This window comes from Idiotropiscis lumnitzeri, chromosome 9, assembly GCF_059441095.1.
Source record: "Idiotropiscis lumnitzeri isolate Australia: NSW breed Sydney's pygmy pipehorse chromosome 9, RoL_Ilum_1.0, whole genome shotgun sequence".
Classification (NCBI taxonomy): Eukaryota; Metazoa; Chordata; class Actinopteri; order Syngnathiformes; family Syngnathidae; genus Idiotropiscis; species Idiotropiscis lumnitzeri.
Window position 1 is genome coordinate 3,982,036 of NC_142399.1, and position 21,652 is coordinate 4,003,687.

General features: G+C 43.3%; 1 protein-coding gene across 4 annotated transcripts in view; it reads left to right on the plus strand.

The window, feature by feature from the left end:
• Positions 1-21,652, plus strand: part of slit1a (slit homolog 1a (Drosophila)) — an 84,152-nt gene that overhangs the window by 14,753 nt on the left and 47,747 nt on the right. The window lies entirely within an intron of this gene.

Consider the following 21,652-nt stretch of genomic DNA (forward strand, 5'->3'; position numbering starts at 1 on the left):
TCCGGCACAGGACAGGTCTGCTTATAGCGTGCTCAGTGGCTCGTCAGTCTTGCTAGAATCGACACCGAGCGGGCCGAGGCGCTCCGGAGTGGCCTTGAACAAGCGTGATTAGTCCATCTGGGCCAAGCGACTCTGCCAACAGACAACGAATTGTGCTAACACGGCTGACTTCATGCTCATTATTTTAAATTCTGCACCGGCACATCCTCGGCACAACGCGACCTCGGTCACGTTGGCTAAATCCATTCTCAATGTGTACGCGGTCATTTGTTCTTGATTCTTGGCTGGGCTCAAGCGGGTCATAATGTTGCATGACGCATTTCAGGTGTGTTGTAGTTAAAACAAAATGAGCAGTCCCGCCGCACTGAATTGAAAATAAAGCAACCCTTACCACGCCTGCGGTCGTTTGACGGACTGATTTGTGTGAGACTTTAAAGAACCGCAGGAAAAGACAAAGCCTTTTTTCTTCACATGTTTCTTAACTCTTGATGTGTCTGGGCCACACTGTGGATTCTGGTTCCACGTCTGATGTGGTTATGTTACGGCTCGTCTCGCTCGCGCCAGCAGTTTTTAATGGACTTGAAAGGTTCCCCGCTCCCTTTTGCTGCTATTTCGTTGGCACTTTTTGCTTTTGTTCGAAACAACCCCGTGTTATGATAATGTACTATACGATAAATGTGCACCTTTGCACTTGCTCAAAATGCTCACCGGGGCTTTTTTTAGTTCTACCTTCCCAATGCTAACGAGGGATATTATTATAAAAGGTGGCGCACTCACCCAGATGGTTCTCGTCATTTGAATTCAAAATGTCTTTCTGAACCATTTCCACGTTTGCCCTTTGTCTCGACTTCAGCCTCTATGGAGCTCACGTCTCTCTTGAAGTGAGGCTTTCGAGGAGAAAATGAGCAACACAAATGAGGGTCCTTGGGTTAATGCAGGTTATTTGTGCGTGTGATTAATAAGATAATGGCCGCCACTTTCCTAATGACCGAAAAAGAAGGTTTGGCGGGAACACTTCCGCTATAAAATGTTAACTTTGAACTCCACTTCTTGTTTGCTTTTCAAACATTATGCGACTGGTGTGTGACTCAAAACGTTTGGAAAATATGGTGTTCGTGGAAAATTTTTGCCGGGTTATTTTTGGTGGAGGGATAACTCGTGGGTTATGTTTTGAATGTGCACTTCAAGGAGAAAGAATGAAAGTGTTCCAGTTTAGTCAGGATTTTTATTTGTAATAATATCCTGTTCAAGTACCGTATTTTCCGGACGATAAGCCGCTACTTTTTTTCCTAAATTTTGAACCATGCGGCTAAGACAACGGTGCAGCTTTTCTGTGGATTTTTCTTTCACCACTAGGGGCGCTCTATAGTTCACAAAATATGCCAAATAAATCTCGATTTTTTTTTGTTTTTTTTTTCTTGGCAGCTTTTGTTCTTCTGCTAAAACGTTTCATATTCTGGTGTTTATCTACTTCCCCGGAAATGTGTTTGATGGAATTGAGGTCTAACTCATCCAAGCAAGCATTCATGTTGGTAAAATGCTACGGTGCCTGAAAATAGCCCCAAGACAGTGAGACTGTCTTTTTGTCCCGATAGCGCGTGGTTTGCATTCGCTGCCTTCTTTACTTGCCCCAGACGTGAGCGATAGGAGACATTGATGCATGTCGGGCAGAGCCGAGATAATTGGAATTGATTTGAGCTGATTAGCGATAGTTAGCGTTGGCTTCAAGCCGCTCAATGATGGATGTTCGTTGGGTTGCCGTGACGAGATTGCAACGTGAAGGCCCACAAAGAGGTGAGAGGCGTGGCGCGGGACTTCAGTGAACGATAACAGTGAAAATAGAGTTGCATTCATCAGCGTTATCAACCTGTTGGCCCCTTTGGCCTCATCCCACTTCCACCAATCGACTCATTTGTGCCTGTAATTAGCATCTCCTCGCAGTGGGAGAGCAGGAGGAAGTGAGGACCGTGGGACGGTGGGGGTAAGGTGAGAGGACTTGGCGTGTGGGAGAGAGCAGTTAGCCGAGGAGACGCCCCGGAGGGACGCAGCATCTGGTTTAAGGTCAGGTCGGGTTCTAGAGGAAACGGAGGTGAAGGTTGTTGCTTATTGTTGCCACAACACAATCTCGTCGGAAGCGGCCATGTGACACGGCGGGTTCGGGAAGTTTTAATCATCCTTAGGATTATTTTCCAAGCTTTCATTTTCATAGTGTAATGCTTGTTAACAGACATATTGACGTACATAAAAATCCAAACACACTGACATACTAGCTGGGTGACATATATTCAGACTGTAGATACGCACGGGCACATAAAAGAAAAAAATCAGGGAAATGCAAATAATACTAATTAGTGAACGACACTGTAATTACATCTCCAAGGGCTAATGTGTACTTTTGAGGTTCGTCCATGAGGGTTAAAGGATAATGTAAATGGCAGTCAATTTAAAACTGAACAAAGGTTCGACTGCTCGGAGCCACTTTTGTGATCCTGGCATGGAAGTCCATTGTTTCAGAGGGGTCTCGTTCACACCTCCTGTGGTGCAGCTGTGATCTAATCTTCCTGCATTCCTCTCCTGAGTGTCTGGTCATTAGCATGGTCTAAACTTCAGTTACACTTAAAGGATTTCATACATTTGACTATTAAAGGAATATAAGAGTTTGAGCTTAACATAGTTCATTAGATGTTGGTGCATCCAATGTATGAAAATGTGATATTGTAAAATGCTGAGAGTGTGACTGGTGAAGCGCAACAGAATGGGGGTTGCAAGAGCGTGCACGAGTGGAATGTTTCAGGACAAAGGGTGATAGCAGCAAGGAGGGAGCGAGACGAGATGACTCCGGGAAGGAGCGGCCATCGGGGGATCGCACGCAGGAGGAGCCACGGGATTCGGCGGGAGGAGAAAGACCAATGAGAGCGAGCTAAAGTTAACTGCAATACACATAGCCAATAGAATCATGCCAGGATGCCTTTGTCTGTGCCATTTTGCATGTTGTATAGTATGAATCAGGACTGGGCAACTCGGAGGTAGAACACATTCGCTGGTGGCAAGAGAGGTGTAGACTTGTATTGAGAGGGATCCGAGATCTAGGTGCCATGTAGGAAATCTGTATTGGGAATAAATCCACTTCGTGTGTGAAAATGCCGGCTTCCTGATACCTTTCTATTGCAGAACGAGCGCGCATATTGTTGGATGAGTGAGAGTTGGGTAAGGTCGCAAATTGGAGTCAGATTACTAATTTGAGTTTACATTGGGTTAAAGTTAAATTCTAACATTGATATAAAGATAAATTCCAACAGGGTATACGTTATTTCTGCCGTTTAATGTGTTACCGAGTTCTATGGGCGTAGTGTTTCTGTTTGTTGATCGCTAAGAGAAGGAAGAATATCCATAAAAAAGTAGTGTGCTCTGTCGTTAACACGAGAAACCATCTGACTGTCACCTTAGCGCTGCTTTCGGTCTGTTCCTCAGCTGCAGGTTGGCTTGAAGTCCGAAAAACAGCGTTCAACCTTTGACGACATGAAAAGAATGAAATTGCTGTTCCTGGTTGTGAGCCGGGCAGACGGTTCTTGCTCAAAACTTTCTTACTCTTTGTCCCTGCGGATGAACGACCCGCCTCGGTGCGCCGGGTCTCTCGGGCGACTGTTTGGGCCCCAATTTATAGGCGTCTCCATGGCAACTCGTCTCCTTCAATCGCACTCTGGGTCGACGGTGTGCACTCTTGATTAACATCATTGCGCATAAACGTTCTTACGCTCACCACCTTAGCGCCGATGCCATTTTCCCCAAAAAATACCTGCGCATGTTGAGGTTAATGGCAACAGACTGGTTGCTTCAGTGGTGCCTGAGCTCCACGTAGAACTTCCGCCCTTGTCCACCATTGGGTCATATTTTAAAAATACAAGCCATGGTGAGTGAACTGTCAATTTAAGGTGTTTGAGTTTTTGCAGCAGCATGAAATTCCTGACCTGGCCGCCGACCAAACCATCCAAGTCAGGTATTAACTTCTTGCTCTTGCACCTCTTCCTGCCCCTGTCCTTGTCAGGTGGTAAAAGTGGCTTTTATGGCTTGTCGCTGTTTTCTTTACGAGTCCAGGGCGTACGTGCGCGAGCGGGAGAGAAATGCAGACTAAACCATGTGAAGCGAGCGGAAGCCAAAAGGGGGTAATTTAAAAACCACTACGCCATTTGAAATATTCACCACCTCAGCACCAGGAGCATGACAGGAGAAAAGAAACGGACAAAGGGGAGGTTGAAAATATTGAAATATTCAAAGTGAAAAAAAAATAAGAAACATCAGTGTTTATATTTACTGACGATTCCGTGTCATGAATAATTCAAGTGGTGGATTGAGGGTTATTAAATATTGACACCAAGGCACATCAATGCTGTTTTTTTTTTTTTTTTGTGTCCGGCTTCTGATATGCGCTGCTCAACATTTGAAAATATTTATCAGGCTTGATGCCCTACAAACAAACACACACACACGATAAGCCGCAATGACCGTCAAATCATGCATGCGGGAGTCAAGTGTGTGATTTTGCGTATTTATTTCCTGCACCGGGGGGGACCGGTCCGGTCATTATGAATTGATAAAACATGAATAAGACATCATAGTGTGGTCCAAATCCGTCACGAGTATACTCACACACGGATTTGACTCAGTGAAGCTGCCCAAGGAAGGCCTGCTTGTCCTCCTCTCTGCTCCCACCGCTGACAGTTCAGACTGGTTGGCAACGCTCGGTCCAGATTGGAACTGACACTCAGAGGAAACAACACACACACACACACACACACACACTCCTTGGTATCGGCATGTGGAATGCGACAAACCGGCCAGCAATAACATCTATTTTTGGTGCAAACGAAGTTGCCATAGCTGGGAGTGCAGAAACGTATCCAAGGTTGAATGTAATCACTTTTGGATTGCTACTAAAAAAAAAAAAAAATCTTTGATTTGGAGATATTTTTCTATTTAGTAACTATAGTTATTTAATAAATCCATTCTGGAGGTAAACTGTTGTTATCATTCATCATATGAACTGTTGAATGGTATTACATGTGTAATAACAAATTAATAACTGTAATTTCATTTCATTCTCAATTTTTATACAACTTCAAAAAGAAGTTAACCACTAATGCAGCAATGCCAAGTGTTCTGATTTCTCCATATTTTGTTATGGGCAATTGCCATATTTTTATGGAGAAGTCGAAAATATTTGGCAGCGAACATTTTTTTGTGCTTAGTTTGTATATATTGTGTTGTTTCTCGTGTGTATATTATGATTTTCATATGTGTGGTGTTACGTTTTCTCTGTTTGCTACACTAATACAGCGTCCGGGACAGTAACCCAATAGTCACTTTCTTATTACGTCATCTTTTTGTCTGACTCTCCAGGCATGACTAATCAATTAATGCTCATTCCAACTGTTACACAAATGGAACAGTTGTTTCAAATGCGAGTTGATTGGTCGTGCTTGGAGAATATGATTGGGGCGCAATATTTTCGAGGCCACTGCGATATTTCACTGGTCACTTGTGAGCCTTGAGTCAGGTATGCTGACGTTTCACTTGAGTTCAAGTCGTAGTTTTCCGCGTGTTCCTAATTGGTCGACCTCTGCGCGGTATCTAAGTGAGCCCTTTTCATGGGCCTCACTGTCTTAATGGGTGTCGTGTCATTTGTGATCGGTCATTCCTGCAGTGTCAGTTAAAAAAAAAAAATCTGTAATTTCAGCGCTGGGCTGTTCGTCATATTTAGTTCTGAAGTGTTTGGGTCTGGACTTGAGACTCCCAGGTGCATTGCTGAATGTATTCCAGGTAGACACAAAAACATTTTCTTCACTCAGGTGGAAAGATGCCTATTGTCCTCCACTGCAGTATTTTTCCCTCATGGCCCCCCTCAGAAAATTTAAAAAGATACCTCGGAGCAATTTATTAGGCAGCAACGTGTGGAATTTCTAAGGATTCAATTTTAATACTTTTTCTTTGTGAGCGCGTCACACAAAGAGAAACGCTGTAAGGGGAATGGCTCAAAAGAAATGATTTAGTCGCTTGGGGAAAGCCTGGCATTAGGAAAGAGATTGGGGGATTTTTATTTGTATGTGTGCGTAATTAGGGGTTTTAGACACATCCCTTGATCCTCGTCCCGATGGCTATTCTCTCTCTCTCTCTCTCTCTCTTTGGGTCTCTCGTCCATTCTTAACACTTCAGTCCCTTTGTTCTTCAGACTCCACAGGTTCTGCTGTACCTTTAGTTCTAAATACCATCTTCAGATCATGCAGTCTAAAGCTGGGAAGGGCAAAAGATTTGCAGAAAACTGTTGAGTAAGGGAAGTCGTCATCTCCCTCCCTTTTTTTTGTAGGACAGTTACAGTGTACTAATAAATCGCGGGAAAGAAAAGTTGTCAGCACGACAAACCTTCACAGCACATTTTCTTGCTGCCATTTCTACTTCGTTACAAGACAGCAACAAGATGAGTAAAGGATGTTCTGGATTTATTTATTTATTAATTTTTATTTATTTTCATTGCTATGAAACAAGTCAAGCTACAGGTCTGACAATGATCCCCTAATGATTTCAAAGGATGAAATGGAGATCTCGTGTGTGTGTGTGTGTGTGTGTGTGTGTGTGTGTGTGTAAAACTCAAATTTAAACAGATGAATCCCCCTCCGAACTGTTTTTCAGTCGGATGATGTGAGGAAAGAGCAAAATGAATGGCAGGAGAACGGATGGATGTGAAGGTGACGGCGTGTGACGGAGGCAGCCAATAAATACCGTGTGGATTGAGCAAATGGAGTTGGCAGACAGGGCGAAAGAAGCAAAGCGAGGGGCATACAGAAGAGGAATTGGCTTCCTCTGTACACTTTGAAAGGATTCTCATCTCTCGAGGACGAGGGAGGTCGGTACACCTGCAGAGTAGCATTAGCCAAAAGCTCCATTATCACTTCAAAGGTGGACTCGGCCAAAGGGTGGCCTGGTAACACGATGGAGGATAGCAAAAATATAGGTAGCGATAAGCCCCGCCCCCCCCCCCCCTTTTAAACGTCCCCCCACTTCCTTTCTGTCATCTTCCCTGCCACACCCTCCTTATCACTTCCCCGTCCTCGCCTTCCACGACTTCCTCCCTGTGTCTTATCTGTATCTTCAACACCTGGCTGCCCTGGACGCCGAGCCGTAGATGAGCCTTCTTTCATCCATCTTCACCCTGGCTGGATTTCTCCATCCTCTGGCTTAAAAAAATAAAATGGCCTGGGGAGTGGAGTTTCTGACGAGCCCCAGGTTGTGCTAATGAGATTGCAGACGCTTTCATGTGGAGATCAAGCCGACGGCTGGGGGGGAGGGGAGGGGGGGGGATAGGTGGCGAGGGCGTTGTTGGTTGGTGCTGGTGTTCGTGGAGCGGATATTCCCAGCACAGGACTTAAGAGTGGGAAATCGGTCAAGGCGGCGATATTGTGGACAGTTCCCATGAAGTCAAGATGACCTCGGCGTGACACACAAGACCGTTAAAGGATGGAACAAATCATTGTAGCATTCCTCTGTCCAATTTCCTGATATTTACAGCCACAGCGGGTCAAACGTTTCAAGCTTAAGCCAGAAATCAATGGCAGGCACCGACTAATACGCATTCTCTTCTATTTCTCTTGCTTGCTCTGCGAGAGAATCAACACCTCATAAATTCACCATGAGTATAAGTAGTACCCAGGGACAAAGGCCGACTGACTCGGGGTATATTTGAACAGGCGGGTGCTCTTTGATTTGACTTTGCCCAGTCGAATCAATGCCACTCCCTAAATCCTCCAGACCCAGGCCCATTAAATCCTCCCAAAACAAGCTCTGGAAATGTGTGTGTGTGCGGAGGGCTGTCTTTTAATCCGTAACGCTTCGCCACGCAGCATCACTGCTCCCTCCCCCTGACACCTATATTAGACTTCCCTAACCACCACATAGGATGCAACATGTTCAATTGAGAATTGCCTTCTTATGTTTTAACGGGTGGCGGCACGGCGGCCCGACTGATTAGGACGTCGTCGGTTCGGTTCCGGCTCCGGCCTTCCTGTGTGGAGTTTGCATGTTCTTTCCGTGCCTGCGTGGGTTTTCTCTGGGTACTTCCCACATTCCAAAAACAACAAAAAAAAACATGCATAGACACTGGTTAGTGGATCATGTGATGGAAAGTTCTGGAGCAACAGCTGGTTGATTCTTGTTCTGTTGGTGATAATGTTCAAATTGCAATAATTCAGAAAAAGTAAAAGGCCATTTTGTTGGCATTTGTTTCTCCACAGATTTTAATTGCATTCCATTTGAATAAAAAAATGTTATTCACTAAGTTGAGAATTTTCTGGGAATTAATCTTGAGGATTTTCTGTTCAATTATTTAAAGAAAGAGATGGTTTTGCGACACAGGGTCGGAGGTCTTGCTGCAAATAATTTAATCTACATGAATTTCATATTTTCAGTGCAAAAATGTGGACTCATCAAATTTGGATCCATGACATATTCTTTCCCCCCCGACGTAACAAAAAGCTTGACTTTTCTTGCCGTCTTTTTATAGAAAAGCTTTATTTGTTTCTATGGAGACTGGATTGGCAGAATGTTGCCCTTGGGCAATCTCACCCTCATCCATTTTCCTACCTGTTATTGTGGATATAAAAAGATGAGTGTTGCATTCCAGTTAACACATTCACTCTGCAAAGTTTTCGCGACTGTCGGGAAGTGGTTCCTTTCTTTCAAATATTTTTCCTGCATTGGTGGAAAGTTGATTGAGTGAGCGCCGCAAAGTTAACCAGTGACGGTCAGTTGGCTTCGAAAGCACAGCCCGCTTTCCCTCGCAGGCACGCTCATTGTGACTCGGTTAAAGACGTGTCCCAACATCATTCCCATCACCCCTCATCCCCTCCGCTCCCATCCCGCCATCCCTCCCTCTATCTCCAGAGAATTGCTTGCCCTTTCGCTCAAGCCATTCCGTCTCCTTGGAGCTCATTGTTCCCGGTTGCTAGGCGATAGCCCGGGCCTCATTTGGTCACCTTGGATACAGGGGGAGGCCTGCGTATTTGGTAAAGGGTCAGGGCTGCCAGAGGTGACGTGAAGGTGTGTGTGAGATGACATTTACGTACATTGTTAGCCATCAAAGTGTGTGTGTGTGTGTGTGAGGGGGTTGGGGTGCGCATGTGTGTGTGTTTGGTTAAGGGTCAGGCGTGACAGAGTGGGTACAAAAGTGTAGGGTGTGACCAACCCCTCCTTCGCCATTTATTAGCCTATTCAGTCACCTACTCCCGTTGCTCGCAGTCAGACTGGGCCAGGAGGCTGCAGAGCTGTCAGTCACCAGTTTGGGAGGGGGTAGGGGGGGGGCACAAAACATAATTAATGTGCACTACATGCTTCCAAAGCGGAAACTAGAATGGCAATTGGTGGAGTGAGACTTCAACCAAGGGGCAACTGTTAAAAAAAAAAAGAAAAGTTGGAAATGGTGTAGCGCTGTATTTGTGTTTGTTAGGCAGTCTGTTTGTTGGAAGTTGGCTACTTCCTGGTTCACAGAGGCTAATGTAAGATAAGGAAGAGAGCCATTTTGGACTCTTTACAATTGTTAGTAGGGAACTTCCTGTTAAGTGGGGTACGACGTAAGATGGGATTTATTATTATTTATTGATTTATATTTTTTTAATTGGAATGAAAGTTGGGGGAGGAAATGGCGACTGTTTGTTGTTTGTCCATCTTTTTTAACAGGCTTTTTTTTAACCAGACCATACCTTTTTTTTTATTATTTAATTTTTCTTTTCTTTTTTTTTTTTTTGTTGCTTTTTGTTCAGATGGCACAAGTTTGATTCTCAGCTAGTGCAGAGCCACTGCCAGTGGTGCGTGTCAGGAACGGATAATGCAAGGAAGATGATGTTTACACCACTGATGGGAAAAGCCAAAAGGTGGTCTGAAAATTTGTAGTCTGGAGCAAATCCTCCGAGGTATTTCAGAAAAACGGACTCGCCAAATGAGTCAGTGCGACTTTGTGGCATTTGCTCGTTGTTTGCTTGTGGAATCTGCCATCAGCGATAACCCTGATGAGGACACGACATCCATCAACCCATTTCAGTCGTGACACGTGTTGGTAAACACACGGCGGCAGCTGAAAGGCAATCGGTTATATGAATGGAGCAGCATTCATAGATTGCAACGCTGGAGAAGAAATAGTCGTTCTGGAGTGAACCCCCGAGATTGACGAATTTGCCAGATTATTGAGGGGGCGGAAGAAGATGCAAAAAGGTAACGAGTTGGATAAAAGACGTAAATACACAGCGATGACTCAGAAAAAAAACACGAGGTGAGTCATCAAACTGAAACTGAATGCAGAGAAGCACACTCATTAAAGGTTTTTGCTCGAAGGCCTCACTGATGCAACAGTGAAGGAACTGAGCATTAAAGGATCGTAGCGAGAAGACACCTGGCAATGACACAAACAGGAAGTGAAAATGGAAGACAACCATTAGACCCCCTTTTTGCGGTTACAACAACTTCTCCAAAGGCATTCTATTAATTTTTTTTTTTTTTTTACTTGAATTTTTGTAAATTCATACGGAAGAACGTGTAGCATAAATGGAGTGAATTTGGTGAAATATGCTTATATATTGTTCACTGCACCACTTGCACTCCTTCAACGTGTACTTCAATGTTGGCAACAACAGCGTAGGTTTGTGTGTGAATGCGCGTTGTTGTGGTGGAGTTTCATGAAAGGCACTCCAGGACTCTTCAAGACCGAGAGCGGCTCGGCGGTTGTGGATGGGAATTCAGAAGGGCTGCTTGACAAAGAGTCTATCCCCTGGTGGGTGTTTTACAGAGTCAGAGGGGGCTCAGTATGGATGGAAAAAAAAGAGAGAGAGAGATGAAAACAAGGGCAGGTGTGACTCCCATGAACAGCATCGAACACCCCAAAACAACGAGTCTACTCAACACAGTGATCACTTGCTTCTTACATTATATCTCGCAGCACAAAAGAGAGACATATTGTTTTTTTTTTGTTTTTTTATTATTATTATTATTATTTTTTTTTTTCCAAGTATTTACTTTTTTTTTCTTTTTTTAATGGAGAGCAGTGGAAGAACAAGTGCCCACTGGGTTGAAAATACATATTCTCTTTGAATAATAAAGTGGGCTGTTAAATTTACTACCAATGATGACTTAAGACGTCAAATATTCATTTTTTTAAACTCGGTGAACTCATTCACTGCCATTGACGAGTATTGACGCCAAAAAGTTCTTTCATTTTACATTGACTGGCAGTGAATGCATGTTAAGATGCATGTTACCTATAAGACAAACAGATGGACTCAAATGCATGGCACAGGGCACAGAAGATCCAAATCAAAATCCTTTTTTTTCTGCGCTAAACACAAATTAAAATCTGCAACTATCTATAATGTCGAAATCTTTTAAAGTTGCGTCTTGGTAAGCTAACAGCAATGGATAAAGAACAGGAAGTACCAACAATTTACAATTTCTCGATTCCCAACTCCAAATTGTGTAACTTGTAAAACAGGTCACTAAACAAGAAGGATTGGGAAGATAGGGTCCGACGCCCTGATGGCGGTTGAGTTGGCATGAATGCGACGTTGACCCCGATTGTGCCGTGTACTGCTGCGACTGTCTTTTGTCGGTGGAGGGCTAACCTTTCTTTGTCCCCGTGTTTGGTCCGCTAACCTTGCTTTGTGCGACTGTGTGTCACCGAGTGTAGTGTGACGGCCCTTCTCCATAAATCACTGTCAAATTCCAGCGGCACAAAACAAAGCGCTCGCCCGAAGTTTGCCGATATCGTCGACGCGCATGTGTGCGCATCTCATGTGTGTCAAGCCTTTGGCTTGGCATTCATCGTCAGCGAGCAGAGTTTATGAAAATTCATTGAGTGTGAGATGGGCGCGTTTTCTTCAGATGAATATTGTAGGAGACGTCGCGCCGGGTGACACGACAACCCATCGATTTCAAGGAGACACGGAGGGAGGGGTGAAAGCAACAAGGTTGAGAGAATGAGGTTGATCGCTGGTGCGTGACGGAATAAACGGCAGAATTTCTGTCACCGTGCGCGCGTTTGTGTCCCACACTGGGGGGAGGGGGGGCACGATAAATAAATAATGAGTGAAATGAGAGCAGCTCTCCATGGAGCTTCTCCTTTTTTTTTCATGAGAAGTGACTGTTTACAACAGCACACCAACACACAAAACATTTCAGGACATGCTACATTCGAGCTACTTGTAGGATACTGACGTTCTCCTTTCCAGGAACACGTCTGAAATGGACGGCTTCAAGCCTTTCGCTCCACGCTGATTGAAACGGTACGGTCCAAAAACTATCCATCCATTCGATGGGATTAGTTAACATGAAAACAACCACAGGCTGCTGTGAAGTGTGCATGCCAAAGCAACAGGTGGCGCTATGACACCTGATCCCCGGGCAGTTTTAGGCAATTAAAAGGAAGGATTGGAAAATCAAGGACAGTAATCAGTAGTGATGGGAAAATGAAGCTTTATATTTGCTTCATGAACCAGTTGTTGTATTTTTGAGTCCTCTAGAGGGCACTGTTGGTTTAAATAAAGGATTTAAAAAATGGTGTGATTTCACGCTCACTTAGTGCGGTAATTACTGTTCTCCGTGTGTTTAATATTCATGGCCTCAAAACGTTTTTTTTTTTTAAATGCAAATATGTATTGTAATTAAGGCTTTACTACCGCGTTAGCATAGGTTAATGATAAACTGAAGCACGTTCTGCCTTGCATATAAATTCATGTTAGGTCACAGGCATATAAACTGAACAAAACATCTCATCGCCACCCGTAATGATATAACACAGCTCACCGCAATGTCGCACCGCTGAGGATAATCAAAAGAAAAAAAAAAATGAAGACATCGCTGTGAAAGTCATCATCCTGGCTAGAGTTCTCGTCAAGACCAATTTGATTACCTGAAAGGGAGTTTGTGTGTCAACTGTTAGTGTAAAAAAAAATATATGTACAGTGATCCCCATCTTGAGAATTATTTTCCAGACTCATCCATGGTAGGGGAAAATATATGATGAAGAAAGAATGAAAATAAAATTTAAAAAATAAATAAAAAAACAATTAAAGAAAAAAAATATATATATATATACATGTTATTTTTTTTATTGTATCTGAACACATTCAGTTCTAAAATAATTTTGCTAATAATAATGGAATATAAACTATATAAGCTTTTCTACACGTAAGTGTATTTCAACACAATAATAACAAAACAATCACAAATCTACAACAAACCACATCTCATTGAACGCGTCAGTTGTAAGGAAACACGCACACAACAATATAAGAATGAGGGCGTGTGTGTGTGTGTATTTTATTCAAGGGGAGACTGAGGGCAGTTAGAAAAGGGGACTCTGCAGCAAAGCGAAGACTATGGAGTGCATAATAAATCTGTTTGAGCAATAAGGACTGGGTCAACTGCGTGGCATCCTTCGCTGACTCCAACGGAAAAGCGTCCATGTAGAATCAGGCCGAGGCGGTACCACGAGTATAAAACTCTGCATTCCGACTACATCAACGGTGATCGGAAACAGTGAGGTGAAGGTTGAAGCTAACGCACACATGGATATAAATGCCTTCCTTGTGCCGAGGCCGAGAGCTTTAGTGAGCTCAGCAGGGTAAATACAGTGATAAAAGTAGGATTTGGAAGGAAGCGGCGGGAAAGGAAGAGAATTTATTCCTAATATCCCTGCAGGCCCAGACACGACCGACGCCGCGAGGCTTGTAACCAAACAGCGAGAGCGGAGCTGACTCAAAGTTCCTGTTCTCACTCTGCGGGCCGTCCTAACATATCAGCGCTTCCCTTGGGAAAGGCAACGTTCACCTCGGGAGAAGACGGCGGGCCCACCTTGCAGACAAAACCTGACCTTTTTCTTGAAGCAATAGTGGCGGAGATGAGCCGTGAGTGAAAATGAAAGCGCGAGAGGGCAGGGGTGGTGCTCAAGAGACAAAAGTGAGGGATTTGTAGGTGTCAAGAGGAGGCCGTGTGAAGGTTCATGATTTTTTTTTTTTTTTTACACGTCCCATTTCTAGGCAACTGAAGCAAAGGTCAAAAAGAAGGAAAACAACAGACTGGATGGCAATTAGAGGGAAAGATGGAAAATGGCTTGACGTTGGGGGATATACTCTGGAATGCGACGGCTGTTTTAATTTCAGAGATGGAAGTCGTCTTTCTAAATATTTACAGTACAGACTAAGTGCTAACACTAATTTGGCTCCTCAATTGTAAGAGTAAAGCTTCATTTTTTACAAGTTTGGAAAATGTCAGTGTTAAAAGATTATGACTCTACACTTTTAACCGCATTTCAAGACAAGTGTCACATTTCCCCCCTTTGGTGCATGCCTTTAATGGAATTCGGTTTCGTGTTTTGATCTAATTCCGCCCATTATATTTATTTCTAAAGGACTTAAAATCAAACAAAGTGCACTGTATCAGAAATAAATACACTTTCTCGCAAAAAACTCAAAATCACATGTGAACGTGAATAAAATAATTCAACAGCAAACATCGTATTCCTCTAAATAATGGTCATTTTTTATTTTTTTTTCAGATAAATAGTCTAAAATAAACCAAATCATATAACATTTATTAATAATAAAATATATGAATATTTTTCATGCTCTGTTGAACTGAAGATTTAAGCAATGTGAGCAGTGCATCATGGGAGATGATGAGAAAAAAGAAAATACTTTAGTCAAAAATTGACCATTATTTTATCAAGAAACGAACACTCAGACGGATTTAAGGAAGACAAAGTTAAATTCCCTCAATGAAACCCTTAAAATGAATATTAATGCATTTTCAACCGAGAAAATTATTTTCCGTACATCACAAGACTCCCTCACTGCTGTTTCGTGACTCGTCTAATGTCCATTTCTCCTCCCGTTACCAAATATGGTTCCTTAGTCTACAAAGGGTTTCTTTCTTGCTCTTGACATTGTTGGTCATTAGAAGAAAAAAAAAAAAACGCATTAAGTGTCTGAGTTCTATCGTGACTGACTTTGACTTGCTGGCGTGAGTTCAATGAGATAAAGGGGCCATAATCTTGAAGCGGTTTAAACGCGGAACGACAGGATGTACATAAACGCGATGTGACTGATGTCTGAGCGCATGAAGCCGTAGAAAGGAAATCAGGAGACTCGGGGTTAAGTGCGGCAATATCCTCCTGGTTTTAGGCCGCATGTGTGAAGGGGCGACGCTCACGCTTGTCAAAAGGGTGGCAAACAAATCTCCCGTCAAGGACGCCGGGTGTCATTTTTTAGCTTTTGGCTGGCCCGCATTGATCTGTCAATGACAAACTTAATGAGCGTGGACATGCGGCACAAAGTCTTGCCACAAAGACATCAAAGTGTCGCCACAGTGACTGACCTGCTGTGAGACGGGCCCCCGGGCGGACCCCCGGGCTGCTTGCGAGCCAGGGGGGGGAGGGGGAGCTTGGTATCCAGCAATTCTGGAGGAATCAATCGGTTTCCTGCTCTCTGCTTGCGCTCACTGCCGGCTGCTTGGGAACTTGTGTGCTTTCATACACACACACACACAGATGCAAATGTCTAGCTTGCTGCTTGGTAAGCCATTGGCTAGTTGGCTTTTCTTTCCACTCTGTCAATAGTAAAGAAGAGAAGAGGGGCAAAAGCAAAGTCCGAGAGCAAATATTAGCTCATGTAGACAAAGGCATTCCAGACGGAGTTGTCACTCTCACTCGCTCATCCTTGAAGTTCCATCCTCCTGCCTGCCTTTATCGCCATCCAATCCTCCTCAATGGAGAATGAGGAATCTCGGCCCGGTGCGACTTGAAGTGGGGTGTGTTGTGTAAATACATCCAAATGTAGTCAACTCAGTGAAAACGTCACACTCAAATGCAATGAAACTCTGTTCTGTAATGTGAAGAGAAAAAATTTCTTTTTGACTTTTCATACTGCAGAGACGAGTGTAGTTAACACGGCCAATTTTGAATGATTAAATCGCCAAGTGTGGGAACTGAGTCTTCTAATCAAGCCGTTGTCTCCACTCTCAAACAGTGGGCTTGTCCAGCAAATGCGTGAAAACATGCCCCGCTAAAAAATGGATGCTACTTTAGCTAGCTTATGTCCTCTGCCTACACACCGTGAAAGAAGGTTGTCCACGCCGCAACGAGAGGTGCTAGCCTCCATCTAGCCCCGCAAGCTAATAATCTCGGGCTTCGCAATAATGACTAAGTAACTCACAATTTCTCCAAGTCGCCAGCCAATCGTAGGGCCCGTCTTGACATGCAGACCTTCAAACTCCCAAATACACATTAGGAGAGTTTTTTTTTCTCACAGAAACATCTTTTGGAATATACTGTCGTAGGAAGGCAAGGAAGGAATCACCGACACGCATTTGCCATTTTACTAGTCCCCCCCCCCCCCATCTGTCGTCTTCCTTACCGTGCAGCCTCCGAGAGTTCAGATGTCATCCTCATCGTTGTCAGGAGACCCCTAATGGATCGGTCACGCTCGGGGCCCTCCCGAACCGACTCCCAGAGCTGGGGTGAAAGGTCACAGCTTGGGTGAGATAGTGAGCCCGGGGATGGAAACATCCGCTCGGCTGCACCTCCGGCGTGGATTATTTTCTTTGCAAACACTTTGTCCTGTAGGCAGAAAGCGCAATGGTAGAATACAGCAAACAAAATAAATCACAGAGTTCGGCTACAGGATGTAACATTGTCAGGTAAGCATACAAATGTGCTCCTGCACACACACCCCCACGCACACACACACCCACACACACCCCGTCTGGCATATCCATCATATCCACTCGGTGGCCTTGTGAGGACACCGATGCAGACGACACAGAAATGTGTATTTGTGCGTGTGCGCATAAGTCCTCAGTTGTGATTAATTGGAAAGCATCCGTGCGATCTATTCATGTTGAAAGAAACAAAAAGCAAATGTATGCGTGGCAACACATGATGATGCATGAGGGTCAGACAAACTTTCTCTTTGTTCCTGACTTGTGGTTTTCTGATACTTGCCGGATTTCGAAACTCTTTTTGAGTGTGCAAGTCAGAATCTCATCTGGCAACATTTATTCTGCCACTGCATTTTGATTTTCATTTGGCTCTTTTGACCCTCTCGCATCTTTGTTAAGGCTCGAGTGTGTGGTGCAAAAGCCCCGTGGAAATTGCTTTTTTTTTTTTTTTTCTCATTATTCTTTGGCCAAATCGTTATTTTGAGGGCTTTTTCATATTTAACGTTCATCATGGAGAAAATGTACACTTGGTTGTGGTTTCAGTTTTATTCGGTTGTCATGGCTGACAGAAGAAAGTCAATCGACATAATGCCAACACAGTCTAGTTTTGCCCGTATGATGTGGTCGGAAGGAATGTGGTAGAAAAATGAAATTGCGATGAAGGTAATTAGGGCGTCTTAATATGTGCCTACCAATGACGGTAATCGGTTGCGTTAACGACACCACAAACATAAACTACAAAATAATAGATAAAAACATCTTCATCATTCTTACCGCTCACTTTTTTAAATATACTTTCAAGGAGAAGTACATCAATCAAAATCTTAGGTTTGATTCTTACGTACAGAAAATCACAGATAATTTAAGACTTTTACTCAAGTAATATTCTACAACATAGGTGTCCAACTCTGGCCTGTGGGCCAAATTCGGTCCGCGGTGTAATTATATTTGGCCCACAATGCCATTTTACATTCTATATGATAATAAAAACATTCAAAAGGCTCATAATAATTTTAAAAACCAAGCATTGCATCGCAATAAAAATTTTCAATAAAAATTCTGCATTTATTTGTTCGAGATGCGATCTGATTCCCTTCAAAGTGGCGTCAAATCCTCCCGGCAGTTCACCTTCCCAACTTTCAAGCGTGGAGCTGCGAAGCCCCGTTCATCGCTGCTTGCTGCTGTAATTATTATCCTTTGCATTTCCTCCACTCCCACTCGCACTCCCCCCTTCTCAGTCCCCCGGGTGATGCCTTTTAATTTCATGCCCCTTGCTCTAGCAGTTGCTCCTTCAGATTTTCAGACATTCAAATAAACACAAAAACGCACGCATGCTCTCCACTTGGCTTCCAAAACGAGCATTTTATATGGCGTGATCCAGACCACCGTGTCAAAGGACCGATATCTGGAAGTTCGTTCTGGAAAACAAAACAAACAAAGAAAAAAAAAAACGGACGGTATTCCCGTCGTCCGTCATTGTTCGAGTCATTCATCCAAAGGCATTGGCCTCATCTGGCTAACTGTGAACGCTAACTGTATTGGCATGCATTCATTACTCCACACAGACAACTCTCAGGCCCCGGGGAGTAATCCTTCGCGATGTTAATGCTGCTGGATGATTGATGTTGTTCATCCGACGTTATGTTACGCTCTAGCTGTGAGAAAAAAGGCCTGTTTTCCTTCGCTCAGGATCATGTTTATATCCAGACCGACCTGTCAACTTGAGTTATTATGTTGAAATACACCTTTGATGGGCTGATTTCTTGGCAGGCTTGAATCAAGACAAAGGCCTGCTTTATCATCAACCTGCTCGCGTGTGTGTGTGTGTGTGTGCGTGTGTGTGGGGGTGAGTGAGAAAGTGTGTGGGTGTTCTGCCTGTGGTAATAATCTGCGCCTACGGCTGCACCTCTGCAAGGGTTCATTAACCCTGAAAGACCAGTGAGTCACATCTGATGCTCCATCGCATAATGCAGGCTGGCTGCCACTGAATGAACACGCCTCGTAGCTATAATGCGGAACGTTTATGGGCCAAAATATTTACGAGCTGGCCCACCTTTATGTAGTTAATTTAACTTCATGGAAGTACAATATCATTTTCTGGTGGTTGCCTGTCCGGGACGCATACCTGCCTTACCTTCAAAAAACATCATCACCTCATGCTCAAGTTGTTTTTTTTTTGTGTGATGGTCGTGACCACACACAACAGCGGTGGCCTTTAACTGGAAACCATATGGATGAATTTGGCGCCGCCGTCTTTTGTGAGGGACAAACCTTCTGAGAAAATCGAAAATACAGTTGAAACTCTGAGAACACATTTCCAAGGCGTATATATATATCTATATATATATATAGATATATATATATATATATATTTTTTTTTTTTTTTAACATTTCACTATTAAAAGTGGTTCACTTATTTTTACACTTGTATCCCAGTTAAGACGGTTATACATTGGCATGTGCATCGGCTGTCTGACTCGTCATTGTCATTCATCGTCAAGACTAGCGAGACCTTTTTGTTTTTACAATTTACAGTTTACAGTGGTTGACTTTTTTTCATAATTGCATAACCGCAATCGAGTTATGAAAAATGACTTATGCAATTTGGTCTTCGTCGTTAATCCCTTGGCTTTTATTTTGCAATTTGCTATTAATAATGTTTATTTTTACACTTGTATGACAGTCAAGATTGTTTTAAAATGTCATTTGACTGTATTTTTAATCGTGTTTATTTTACACTTAATAACAGTTAATAATTTCTTTTTAAAAAAAAAACTGACATGAACATGACTCATCGTATTAATGCCTCTGTCATTAGCAAAGACTGAGTGTTGTTCTCTTTAATTGAATTTAATATGAACTTATTTTTCATGACACTTAAAGTCAAAAGTGTTATTTACAAACTGCATGTGCAGTTCCTGTGTGAACTTGTGACGGATTAATTCAATTTCCTGTGGGAAAATGTTCTGAATGTCATCAAGCCGTGGGTCGTCCGACATCTCACATTCCGAAGCAGATACTTGGGGTATCATGTTTGATTTGTACCCGTCCTCTTATTGAAAAGAGTGTTTCTTTTCAGGGACGCTTATAATGAATAAACCGCAGACATCACTGTGACCAATTTTCTTTGGAGCCACAGCAATAATTCCTTTGATTATTGTTCACAGTGAGGTCCGGCGTAATCCCCCCCCCCCTGTAAAAGATGGCTCGAAATGCCCTCGCGTCTCTTGCGTGGCACTTCTTCACTCGCGCCCCTGCGCATATTCTATGCGGGCTGTCAGACTGGGAGTATGAGGGTCTTCCGCGGCAGTGTGGGGGTCCGAGCAAACATACAGAATAATTGATTGTCCTCTTTTCCCTCTGTCACTTTCTGATTTCTTCCAAGCAGAACACACACACACACACAATAGAGTTCTTATCCCAGCGAGGAAGATTATTGACATTCCCTCGCCTTTAGCTATCACAATTGTATCATAACTCTAAAACATAAGTCTGATTTACTCTCTTACTTTGCAACGTTGCTTTTTCCTGGAGCGATGCCATCACTGTGCGGGATTTCGAGCGTCTCCGCTGAGTAGTCCCGCCACGCCGTCTGTCTTCTTTCACAGAGACAGTGACGAGGCATCTGATTTTTGCTATCACCCTTTAACTGTCTTTGGGAATGTGTTTAAATATAAAGACCGACCAAAAATATCATCACATCAGGTCAAACTGGTCCCCAGAAAGACACTCAGTAGCCCAGAGGCTCGGGTAGCTTCTGTCTCCTAGCAACCAGAAGTGGCCTGTTTGGCATTGAGTCAGTTTGGCCTGGCAAGAGACAATCCATAAAGAAGTAAAAGCAATGAATTGGAAAAGTTGAGAAATCCATAGCTTTTTTGCACTAGTATTGATCACGAAAACTAAAAATATTGATGGGAAACTCATTGAAACGCATTTTTCTACTCAACGTTATTCCCATGCATTTTTTTATATTTTATTTATGCTTTTGTTCAGAATTGGATTTTTTAGTAATGTAATATTATTGTTTTCAATTCATTAATTTCAACAGTAACTTTTTTTCCCCCTCTGATCTTTATTATTTTAGAGAAGTGTTCTCCAACCTTTTTTTACGAATTTACACAAATTATATATTTTGAATGATTAAAAAAAAGTACGGATTTTCTAAACACTTAAAATCGTGCCCGGCTGGTTCCACCCGGGGTTAATCAGTTTTTCATTTACAAAAAATAAAATAATAAAATAAAAAAAATATATATGTATAACTGTTTGCTTGTTTGCCGCCTAATTTTTTCTTGCCTCAAGTGACCAAGATGAGCCTTATAAAATAGGCATTTGTGTATGCACCTGATTTTAAAATTGAAACTATATATATATATTTTAGACTTCGATGCTTTTGTTCCAACCGATTAGTACTCATGATCTGCGCTTGAAGGATCCCCCCCCCCACCCCCAGCAGTCCTCTGACCTGTTGATTCACCTCCTCTGTCTTCCTTGTGCACGTGGCACGTTCCTCCTCGCTCCACCGCTGAGCAGTGAGACCGTGAACCCCCTCGTCTGACCCAGCCAGACGGCCGGCCCTCCATGTTCAACCACCAGGGCACGCCCACCCCCGGCCCTGCCGGTGACGGAGGCGGTGGGCCGTCCGGATTTCGAGTTTGTTGCACTCAATAGAAAATGTGCGGCTTGTTATCAAACGGCCGGTAGCTTGCTTTACGCTTTGTGGCCTTGGTGTTGAGACCGTTACGACTGAAAATGAAGTCATCAATTCTGGTTACTTGCCCTATAAACAGGCAGCCGAGCCCAAACCGATTTGTCCCCCAAAGAGATACACTGACATTACAAAATCATAGAGGACCTCACGTTAGAATTACTAAAAAAGTTTTTACACACATGGTTTTATCGTCAC